Raw genomic sequence first — 13,133 nt, forward strand, 5'->3', positions numbered from 1 at the left:
GTATTGTGTTAATGTAACGTTGTTTGGTGGTCAAGTCAAGTTTATGTTTATGTTTTGTTCACGTTTGTAGTACGGGTTTTTGGATTTCACGATTGTTAATAAAACTGCACTTGGGTTCATCACATGTCATCATCTCTTCGTTTACCTTTTTGCCAGCCAACATTATAGAATACCTGACCACAAAATGAACCCAGCAGTTCAGCTTCTTCATTTACGTCAGGGGAACCGTCCCCTGGAGGAATATGTAGAGGACTTTTGTGCTCTGGCCAGCAGAGTCGATTTTAATGAGATTGCCCTCAAGGACTGTTTTCGCTTTGGGCTGAATGAGCCAATCTCCTCCTTGATGCAAGGTGGCCAGAGTACCTACAGCCTGACTCAATTTATCGACCTTGCCTTACTGATATGTGGTTCATCGTTCACTATGGGGGAGGTGGACGCCAAGCCAGAGTCCCACTTCATTGCCGCCGAGCCAGAGTCCTACGTCATGGCCGCCGAGCCAGAGTTCAACGTCATGGCCGCAGAACCAGAGTTCCACGTCATGGCCACCGAACCAGAGTTCTACGTCATGGTTGCCGAGCCAGGGTCCCACGTCATGGTCGCCGAGCCAGGGTCCCACATCATGGTCACCAAGCCAGCGTCCCACGTCATGGCCGCCGAACCAGAGTTCCACATCATGGCCGCCAAACCAGAGTTCTACGTCATGGTTGCCGAGCCAGGGTCCCACGTCATGGTCGCCGAGCCAGGGTCCCACATCATGGTCGCCGAGCCAGCGTCCCACGTCATGGTCGACGAGCCAGGATCCCACGCCATGGTCGACGAGCCAGGGTCCCACGCCATGGTCGACGAGCCAGGGTCCCACGTCATGGTCGACGAGCCAGGGTCCCACGTCATGGTCGACGAGCCAGGGTCCCACGTCATGGTCGACGAGCCAGCGTCCCACGTCATGGTCCACGAGCCAGGGTCCCACGCCATGGTCGACGAGCCAGGATCCCACGCCATGGTCGACGAGCCAGGGTCCCACGTCATGGTCGACGAGCCAGGTCCCACGTCATGGTCGACGAGCCAGGGTCCCACGCCATGGTCGACGAGCCAGGGTCCCACGTCATGGTCGCAGAGCTTGCGCCACCTTCTGCCCCTGATCCTGGATAGAGTAAAGAGTAAAATTTAATATTTTGTGTTTATTCAATTATTCAACCAACCAACAGTATTTTTGACAGCAACAGCTAGGGAACAACAATGGTATTACCAACAGGGAAATTCAGTTATCATTGAGCAGAAAGCTTACATATAACCAGTTTTGACAGATAAAAAGTTAAATGATCAGCATCAGACGATTACATGATTGGAGCATCCCTAATATTCAAGTTGACTGGGTTTCAAAAACTAATGATGATGATTAGTGGGCTGAGATCACAAAATGGACAAAAACAGGTACACGGTGGATGGGTACAATTTGAATATGATCTCGTCTTTGGACACACATTACACAGAATGAATAAAACCAAACTTTTAATCTCAACACTAACCCCCATCCCCCCCTAAATTAGGACGCGTATTATTTTGTAATTTTTTAATATAAAACACCAGATCCTGGTCACGTCTAGTCATGTGTGCGAGGCTATTAATATTCCACAATACACACAATAAAACCCTGGACTGTGTCTAAATATCACCTGAAGGTACAATGTCTCTTATCTTCAGCTCAGTGCTGTTAGTTTCACAGTGAGCTTTATGCTTGATAAACTCCTGAAATTAATGAATAAGTAACGTGTGATAAGAATCGGAGAGGCGAGACTCTTTGTGTTTGTGGTCATGGACTCAGTCAAGTGCAATGGCTGCTATCACCGTGTCCTGTGTGTGTTTATGAAAGAATGTGAGTGTGTATCTGTGTACAGTGAACGTAATTAATCTCCATAAAGGCGGGAAAGGTGGCTGGGACGAGTGGAAATGTAATTATCTCTGCTGAGTGTCATTTCTCTGTTGAAATATGCAGCATATCTGTGTCAGGTTCAAATTAACCACCTGAGCCTCAGAGGGCTTCACCTGAGAAAATATTCACAAACACTCTCTAAAACACACAAGCTTATTCAGCAGAGACATTATAAGGGGGAGAAGATGGGAAATTCGTAGAAAAATGAATGGGAGAAATTGTATCGCTCAATCTTGCAGCTGAAGGAATGAAAAAAGAGACAATCGCCTCACAAGTAAAGACATCGCCTGTTTCTTTATGGTAAAATGCACAAACATTAGCTGCACCAGTCTGAAAAAATACAGATTTTTTAATGTGATTTGAGTTAAAGAAGCTCAGTGTATAATTTTATTGTCAGATGTTATTGCTGGTTCGGAATGTGTTATTGAAATGTAAACTTCACAAACAGTTTTCAGTTTTTCACCATTCAAGTAAATGCAGTATGAGCTGTGCCAGACTCTGTTTATCTACACTTTTAAGTGCCAAATGTCCTCATTAGTAAAAAAAAAAAAAAAAAATGCCAATGCCAAATGGGTCAGATGATGTTGATCTTTAAGTCTGGTGATGTGCACATGTTTGTGTGATGGTTAAGTTTAAGGGTAAAATTGGTATTATTAGCCTGATATGAAATCAATGGAAGTCTATGAGATGTCCTCACTAATATAGTCAAACAAACCTATGTGTGTGTATGTGTGTGTGTGTGTGTGTGTGCGCATGCGTGCACTTTCTGCATTGTGGATGTGTTACAGTCTCACCTCTTCATTTATGAGTGATTGTTTTCTGCACTGTGACTTATTTATTGACTTTATTTGACAAATAATAAAAAAAATAAAAAAATGCTCTATGTTGTAGTCATTCCCATTAATTTCCTATGGTGGGTAAATATTGACCCAGAACAACATGAGTGTTACTTTTTCTGTCACAAAGCCTCAACTCATCGAATCTAGTCCAGAAACGCAGGGCATGAACATTATATATGTGTGAACATAGGGAATTTACCGGTTTTACAGCATTTGGCCAGATTATAGGGTTATTATGAGTATTATGTCATCATGGCAATGAAGTTGTACTATTGGATATAACGTATAATACACAAGAAAAAATAGTAAGGGATTTTATAATACTAAAATCATGTTAACATGTATATTGTTTAGATCCTGTGGCTATACTTTGGGAACAGTGTGTATTTTAACATTTATAAACTGGCCCATTCGTGGTTCTCAGATCTCACGCTCCTCACGACAGGGACGGGGCACCATCTGGCACCCGCGACCAGACCCCTGGAATCTCCACGTCTGGCTCTTGGACAGGACACGGAAGACCTAAGTGGCCTACCTCCTGTGGTGGTAAGCACGATCACTCAGGCTAGGGCTCCCTCTACGAGGCACCTGTATGCCTTGAAGTGGTGTCTTTTCGCTAAGTGGTGTTCTTCCCAACGCAAAGACCCCCAGAGATGCGCAGTCGGATTGGTGCTTTCCTTCCTGCAGGAGATGCTGGAGGGGCGGCTGTCCCCCTCCACCTTGAAGGTGTATGTAGCTGCTATTTCGGCTCATCACGATGCAGTAGTTGGTAAGTACTTGGGGAAGCACGCCTTGATCATCAGGTTCCTGAGAGGCGCTAGGAGGTTGAATCCCTCCAGACCGTGCCTTGTCCCCTCGTGGGACCTCTCTGTAGTCCTTCGGGGTCTACGGGGAGCTCCCTTTGAGCCCTTGGAGTTAGCTGAGCTTAAGGCACTCTCTTTGAAGACTGCCCCCCTAACTGCGCTCACTTCCATCAAGAGGGTAGGGGACCTGCAGGCATTCTCTGTCAGTGAATTGTGCCTGGAGTTTGGTCCGGGTTACTCTCACATGATCCTGAGACCCCGACCGGGCTATGTGCCCAAGGTTCCCATAACCCCTTTTAGGGATCAGGTGGTGAACCTGCAAGTGCTGCCTCAGGAGGAGGCAGACCCAGCCTTGGCATTGCTGTGTCTGGTGCGAGCTTTACGCATCTATTTGGATTACATACAGAGCTTTAGAAGCTCCGAGCAGCTCTTTGTCTGCTTTGGTGGACAGCGGAAAGGAAGTGCTGTCTCCAAACAGAGGATAGCCCACTGGGTCATTGACGCCATCACGATGGCATAACAGGCTCAGAATGTGCCACCCCCTGCGGGGTTACGAGCCCACTCTACCAGGAGTGTGGCACCCTCCTGGGCCCTGGCCAATGGCACCTCTTTGGCAGACATCTGCAAAGCAGCAGGTAAGTGCTCCACATGTGCTGGTTCCCTGAAGGCGACCCCATGTGATATCTTCTGCAGAATCATTTCCCTGTCAGTAAACTTCATCTTCTTTGGGCAGAGGCCCCTCTGCCCCCGGTCGCCATGCTTTGTAGAAACTCCTCCCCCTTCGGGTAGGACATACAATGGGACCTCTCCACATGACATACTTCCGACAAGACTCGGTAAGACCATGTGACTTATTCCACTCAAAATACACCCCCCCCCCCCATTTGGGCGAGGTGTGGTCTCCGTGGTGACACCCCCTGATGTAGACACTTATGGCTCCCAGTCGGTTAAAAAATTCCACTCTTTTTGGGGAGAAAAAAGAGGAAAAGAGGCCTCGGCTGGGCTAGCCTGTCCCTATTGTTGGGCAGTCAACTTGTTCCTGAAGGACTGTTCAATGCTCATAAGAGCGTTGGGGGAGGTTACGTGACGGCCTGTTGCGCTGGCTACGAGGCACACAGTGGTCTGCCTGTCATGCACCGCCAGTTCACGTAACACAGTTCAGATAGTTGTGGCATTTTGTATAGGGACCCCTTGTGTCACTACATAGACACAACGTCGAATGAGTGACATATAGGGAACGTCATGATTACTTTCGTAATCTCGAGACGTTGTGTCCCTTTTTGCCACAATGCTGAACTACCTGCTGAAATGGCCGGGACCTGGTGTCGGCTCCTCAGCACAAAACCTGAATGAGTGGTTGCATACAGCTCCTTTTATACCCGTATGTCCGAGGGAGTGGCATGCAAATTCCACTTGCCAATTCCCATTGGCCTTTATTAAAAAAAGCAGAGGTGTTTTGGGCTCCCAAGAGTGACCCCTAGTGCTCTGTCAAAGTAAATTTGGAATTAATTTACAGTTACTTTTCAGTGTTCATATTATTAAATAGCACATAATAATTAAAGAAAAAATATTAACAACCATGAGATTTATCTTTCAAAACATGTTTTGTGTCAACTCTTTTACATTAAAAGGTCATTAAAAGGCCTTGGACCTTAGCTATAAAATATCATTGCACCACACCTTATTATTTACAGCCAATATTGTTATGCTCTATGTCAATAATAATGTTTTTTCTTTTCTTTTTTTCTGTGATTTTTAAAAAAAACAGGGTTGAAATACTGGTCTTGATGAGGTCAGAATGCATGTAAACATAATGAAATACTGAAAAAAATTGTATCAGAATCTTCAGTTTGAACCATGTGGTTAGAATGTACTGTATGATGTCACACCCCTAACTATGATTATTATTAAATTGAGAAATTGTGCAGCATAACAGGGTAAAACCGAATGTAAACACAGTTAAAAAAGCATTTTAGAATTAAAACTGCATAAAGCATGCTATTTTAATTTTAATAAAAGACAAATGGCAGCATTTCCTGGGAATGACCCTAAAACCAGCCCTGTCCTGACACACAGTAAACACAAACCTCTATTTATGATCCTGCAGGGAAAACTGACATGCCAAAAACATTTGCAGATGACATCAAACATGTGGCGTGGCAAAAGTTTGCGAGATACAGTCGCCTTCTGTGCGAAATGTCAAGACGTGTTCTGTGATGTACTGGACATGATGTGAGATTATAAGCGAGATTCCGGTTAAATGTCTCTTTTCTCCTCTGGGTTTGTTTTTATCCATTTATGTGTCATTAGCTCAGGCTCTTCCTCTCTGCTTTGACTTCATTTGTGCAGCAGTAATTTTTTTTCCCAACAAAAAAATGCAATTTTAAAGAAAATCAATTGATGCTATCAAGAGATTTATCCGTTTATTTGGTAAAACTGAAAATGCTTTTCTTCCTCTGTTTGAGTCTCTCGATATAAGTGAGTTTCACTGTCAGTTTTTTAAAACTCTTTCCTGCAGGACAGATGCCTCAAAATGTAATATGATTTGATCATAGTTTGATCATATAGCCACTGCAGACCAGCAGTTCTCAACTGATTCGTGACTCAGATGTAACATCGGACATCAAGTGGCGACCCAACACAGTACCAAACAAAAGGACAATATATATATATATAAATTACTACAAACTACAGACCCAACAACATGCACATTAATGAACATGACATTTTTGTAAATGCATAAGCAAAAGAGCGATTTATGAGCTTAACGCATGCTACATACACTTGGCCAAATGTTATTATGTACTGACGTAGAAGGTAAGCGTTTTTCCCTGTTTTTAAAAAGTTATTAATTCTATTTATTTTGCTATCGTAACTACAAGTTATAAAGGTTGGAAAGGTTCCTTTTAAAAAGTATTCCACTACAGATTACAGAATACATGCTGTAAAATGTAATTTGTAACGTATTTTGTTAGATTACTCAAGGTCAGTAACGTATTCTAAATACTTTGGATTACTTCTTCAGCACTGACTTCAGCATTTTATCTCTCATTTTGACTATAAACAAGTAAATAAAGTAAGAAAATACACATTCTCTGAAAAAATACATAATGTGTGCAGTTTTGCTACTTAAGTAAATTGATCTTGTTTTAAGGATTTTTAGATATCTTTACAGAAAAAAACAATATTTAATTCTCATTAAGAATAAGATTTTTGCAGTTCATCTTTGCTCTAATATCAAAGGTCTTACTAGAGAAAAAAAGTTATGCTTGAACGTGCATTTTCATTATAGACTTTATTATAAATATAATCACGTCTGGTAACAGATGCATGTAAAGGCAAGAAATAGCATTTTAGCTTAGCATAAAGCGAAATGTTCACATGACAATTTACACAAGATAACTATTTTTGCTGCTAAAACCCCACAGAGTGAAAACAACGACATCCTTTTCTGATCATATGTGGATTCTGTTCATAGAATGAGGCAGAAAATATATTATTTGTGGCTTTCTATATACGATGTTAAAGGCTACATTGGTTAGCATTTCTTGTAAAATACCCTAACCACATAAAAACACTGACCAGGCGTGTAATCGTGTATTTATTAGAGTTATGTTTCATCTGTCAAACTGTTTTTTTGTTAAGCTGTAGAAACACGATGTAGCTCCTCTATTAAGGTGGATTTACACGGGACGTGGTGGGCGGCAGGCTTTGCTTGTGATCTTACCGCTTCACGTTTGTACAGGTGTTTTCCATTCACACGAGAAGTGGTGCGAAATGCGCCAGTAATAGTGCAATAATGCCACCCACTTCTTCAGCTCAGATACTACGTCTATGAGGCAATTACTGTTAATATCGTATTAGTTTTCTTGTATGTGATTGCACTTAAATAAAATGGCACTTATTTTTTCATAAAATGTTTTATAGCTATAGATATTGTAAAAAACTATTTTCCATATTAATATAAAATTATAGTATCAAGGCTAAACAATGTAATTGGAAATATTGATGGCATCTTGCCACCTGTCTACACATTTGATGAGTTCCGCATTTTTTTAATGACTAAAGAAACAGACTGCATGTTACTTCATATTTTTATTGGCAAATTGATATAGTGTAAATAACATTGCATCAATAATTAAATGGGTGTGATACAAATGGACATTCAAAATCCACAAAACACTCTGCCAATTATCCGCCTGGGCAATTGGATTGTCTGGTTATCTAAAGTTGATGTTTCAGACACCTGTTGCAGAAGAGAAAATTAAACTATACGGTCCATGGCCCATTTGAATACATTGCACAGTTGTCTATCTTCCAAACATAAGCTATACATATTTCCGTAGTCTATTTTCATCTGGTACAACCACCTTTAAGCTCCCAAGGGAAAGTTCCTCAATGACATCATATCCACCTTTGCAGTCACAACAGTGTGAAAGCGCTCGTATGAAACAAATCATAAGAAAGTGTTTCACCGCTGTTCAAACACTCCTCAGATCGCATCATTTATATGGATAAGTGTTTTCCAACTGAAAAATCTAAATATTAAATGAAACAAATAACAATAATGCAACGGAACTCTTCAGTAATCAAAATACTTTTTGAATGTAACTGTATTCTAATTAACAATGATATAAACTGTAACTGTAGTGGAATACAGTTACTTATATTTTGTATTTTAAATACGTAATCCTGTGTGTGTGTGTGTGTGTGTGTGTGTGTGTGTGTGTGTGAGTGTGTGAGTGTGTGTGTGTGCATGTGTGTGTTTGTGTGTGAGTGTGTGTGTGTGTGTGTGTGTGTGTGTGTGTGTGTGTGTGTGTGTGTAAGAGAGAGAGAGAAAGAGGTGCTTTGTGGGTTGCCACATATTATTAGATTGTGATTCATTATGTTGAAGTGTGAATGTAGAACTGTATAGTGTAAATATCTGAAAATGACAGGGAGGGACGGAACAGTGTGTGTGTGTGTGTGTGAGATGAGTTTATGTGTGCGGGGCATCAGAGCATGAAGCCTGACAACTCTAGTCCACCTTCCCATAAATCACTGCGGTTTTAATCATACCTGCCACCTCCACACTCACAGTCACTCTCTCTCTCTGTTTCAATTATCTAGGAGGTTCTTGTTGCGCTTTATTTATTTTTCAGGCTTCATGTACAGCATGCACGTTTATTCCTGTGAGGGAGCGACTGAAGGACAGACACAGAGAGACTGTGACAGTAAATGTGAGATTGTTTCTCTGTTGGGGGATGGAGACACAACTGAAGATGTTTTATGTCAGTGATTTTCAACTGGTTTAACTTCAGGACACACATTTAACATTGGACATCATGTGCACAGCAACAAAATTGTTTAGTATTAAAATGTAATGAAAACTGTCGTATTCTTTCTTATTGTTTCTACTAGTATTACAAGTTTGCTTGTAACTTGGTTAGCTGTCTTTCACTCTTCCGCGGATGAGCTGGGGACAGCCTATGACATTATAAGAAAAATGCAGGGCTCAACAATAAGGATTTTTCTGCTTGTAGTCGAGCCAGTAATTCAGATTTTTACATGCCCTGCCAAAATGTTCACTGGCCACAAACTGCCAAATATGATAAAAAGCTAGTCCTATTTTTAGCACTATTTTTTTTTTCATTAATAATTATATTTTAAAAACAGTTGTAACACAATGACAGCAATAAATTAATCTGAACACACCTAGTACAATACATTACTGATTTCCATCCATCGATTTTTTATAGCTGCTTGTCCTATGTAGGGTCGCAGGTAGTGCTGGAATCTATCCCAGCTGTCTCGGGCCAAAGGCAGAGAAACACCCTGGACAGGCGGGCACTCCACCACAGGGCAAACACACACAGACATACATATTAACACTCTCACTTATGGGCAATTTATAGTTTCCAATTCAGTTAACCTTCAGTTATTTGGACAGTGGGGGAAACCCACACAAACACAGGAGAACATGCAAACCGTACACAGGCCCTGGGTGAGCCGGGACTCGAAATGGGGACCTTCTTGCTGTGAGGTAACAGTGCTACCCACTGAGCCACCGTGCCGCCATTACTGATTTATGAATTATTATTTTTAACCCATTCTAACTGTTCTTGTTTGTTCGGAAAACTCTGAAGAACATTTAAACATGCAGTGCATAAAACCACATATGCATGACCAATAAACATATGTAGTGAAAATGACTTTACCAGGGGAAATAAGGAGATCAGAACAGCACGTTATTGTATATGTTAAAATCAGAATCAGAATGAAAATCATTTGATCTGATTTAGAATGTCATGACATGTCAAGATGTGTCCTGCAGTGTGATATGTTATATCTATAAAATTATTTTAAGCAAATAGTTGCTAATTCTTATAATTATTATCCTCCTTAGAGCCGAGCATGACTGCTGTGTGCATTTTCCATTTTCATTTTTGATTTGTAACTAGTAGCACCTAATAAACAAGATTTAAATTTTAAAAGATTTAATTTATTTATATTTAAATAAATAAATAAATACGTCTAGAGCAAATCGTTTTCCTAAAAATGTATATCCTCATATGTGGACAGCAGGACTAAGTTGTGACATTTTAAATAATACCAAGCTATAGAAAGTCAGATACTTTTTTTTTTTTCATCAAACTGTTTATCATGTTTCCAGGAGTGTTGGTTATTCATGTTTTTGAGATGTTACAGACATTACATCAGAAATTATCATAATTAATTCTGATTCAAAGTAATGTCCAGCATCATCCAATCACTGCCAACCATGTTAAAATAAAATGATACATTATAAATTCTGAATCTATGTACTGATTATCATTGTCACATGTCTGTCAAACATGTTGAGTGATCCAAACATCATCTGCAGCCTGAAACTGAACTTTTGATCAGATTTTAGGAGTGAATGCACTTAACTGCATAGAGAGCTATAGGATGCTCCCTTGCTCCCTATTTAGTGAATGACTTAACCTCCAGTGTGCTGTGTGTCTGCACTGGTCTCAGAACAGTTTGAAATGCACCTTATTTTCATCCTAACTCCATATAAAGCCTCTGAAAGCAATAATTTTATTTTCAATGTGATAATGCACAGTAAATATAGGATTTCTAATAAAATCTTGTGCTATTATACACATTAGTGTACATTGTGTTTAACAGCGTGCCGTTTCGTGATAAAACGCTAACAATTTTTAAATGGCATATTGGATGAAACTAGAGATTGTAATCTTTTGACTCAAACAGGTTTCAGTGTAAACACCTAATTAGGTTTATAACCAGATGTAGTTTTGTTGTCGTTTCTCCCAAAGACAAACTCCGCTGAGATTGGCGGCATATTGTTTTGTCACATAAATCCAGTTGTCAAAAGTTGAACCTTTTACTGACAACTCAGAGTCTTCTGAACTGAGATCAGTCAGTTTAAATGAAATTAAATTATGCGTTGCGTATAGCAAAGCTAAAATAAAACGTCCAGGCATGTGGATGCGGGGTCGCACGAGGTTATAAATGCCTTTTTATGAGTATACTGTGTATCATTGGAGTATTTATAAATGTACCTAAAAGTTGGTGCAAACTTAAAAGAAATGCTGATGTTACAGCTTGTTAAATATTTACATATACAATTAATACAGTGTAAGAAAAATTAAGTTACATTTACAGTGAAAATTGTCAGCTTGTGATTGCCAGAATTTCACTTTAAAAAAATACATTGACACAAAATCTGCTTGATACAGAACTGTTGCAATAAATTAAGTAATCTGATTAATCCAGTGTGTGTGTGTGTGTGTGTGTGTGTGTGTGTGTGTGCGTGTGTGTGTGTGTGTGTGATTCATGATAAGAGAGCCACGGGATGAACTAACAGTTTCCATTAAGCTCTAAAAATAAATAAATAAATAAATAAATATATCAAACCACCTGCTGTGTTTCCTGAGTGGACCTTCAGTGACCCTCCATCTAGAGGTTAATAACACACACACACACACACACACACACTGTACCTGTGCACATCTGTTCAGTATGTGAGGCACTTGAATGAAGCAGTTGATCCAGCGTTTAAGAAGCTTTGTGAGGGTTTAACAGTAATCCATCCATGCACTACACCTGTGACACACACACACACACACACACACACACTGATTAAAGGCAGGTCACAGGCTGTTGCAGAGATACTGTGCTTATATTGATGTATTTATATTTATAGATTAGTGTGCTAGTTGCATATTTGTTTTTTTTCTTTTAATGACTTCTGTAACTAATCTGACTTGATGTCAGAATCATTTATAAGCGTAATCAGAGCTGAACAAGACTCACACACACACATACATCAGATTCACCTACTGTATATGAGATTGTAAACATCTAAAGCTTTATCTGCTCTTCCACTTTTAATCCTCACGATAAGTTGAATCTTGTGGGTTTTTTTTTGTATTTTTTATTTGACACTGATGATCAGATGGAAATGATACAGTTGATTTAAAACACCACTGAAGTATGTTATCTGACTCATGTGTGCAATACAGTAAGTCTTCTGAAGTCATACAATAGCTTTGTGTGAGGAACAGATACAAATTTACAGGAATATCCCGGGTTCAACACAAGTTAATATCTATCGACATCATGTGTAGTTTTTTTTTTGTTTGTTTTTTTTAAGCAAAATGGAGGTTCCAGTGAGGCATTTACAATGGAAGTGAATGGGGACAATATTTGGAGGGTTTAAAGGCAGAAATGTGAAGCTTATTGTTTTATAAAAGCACTTACATTAATTCTTCTGTTAAAACATTTTTTTAAAGTATTATTTGAGCTGTAAAGTTGTTTAAATCATCGTTTTTATGGTCATTTTGGGGTTTTAGGTTTAAGGCATTACGTCTTCATGGCAACACATTTGTAAAATTGTCTACAACTTTACACAGAAAAGGTTAGTAAGTGATTTTACCACACAAATATTTTTGTTGCAATCAACATTATGCCACAAATACTGTCGATTGAGCTTAAAGGTGATGTAAGCGATTTTTGCCGTTCTAGAATTTCCATGAACTCAGCCTTTGAATTAGCCACACCCCCTCTTTCCAAAACCCCACACATCAAAGATACCTTTGCCACCAATGCAGGAGACCCTCATCCCATGGCTGTCAAACATAACAGTAGCTAAATAGCGCCCTCAACTGACAACTTTTATGAAAACGTGGCATAAAATTGGCATTAAGTCTCAATGATTCGCTGCAAATACAACAATATTAGAACACTCAAAATGATTGACAGGCAGAAAGCGTCAGAGACCGCAGACACATTTTTGTTTGCCGTTTAAAGAGTCTAGAGCTGTCACAAAGACCGGTGAGATATCTCACAACACTGATTGCATTATTATCTTTCAGGTTGCAGGGACATTTTTGCATACCTTTCCATGAAAAAGTCACTTACAGCACCTTTAAACTGAATTGAACCTGGAATATTCCTTTAAGTCGAAACTCACTGATATTCTTCTAATGAGATTTGAAAACTGTGGCAGAGGGAAATTCTTTCTTTTTTTTTTTTTTTTTTTTTAGCAAATAACAATTTAAAGTTATATGGACTATT

The sequence above is a fragment of the Myxocyprinus asiaticus genome, chromosome 9, assembly GCF_019703515.2.
Source record: "Myxocyprinus asiaticus isolate MX2 ecotype Aquarium Trade chromosome 9, UBuf_Myxa_2, whole genome shotgun sequence".
In the NCBI taxonomy this organism is placed as follows: Eukaryota; Metazoa; Chordata; class Actinopteri; order Cypriniformes; family Catostomidae; genus Myxocyprinus; species Myxocyprinus asiaticus.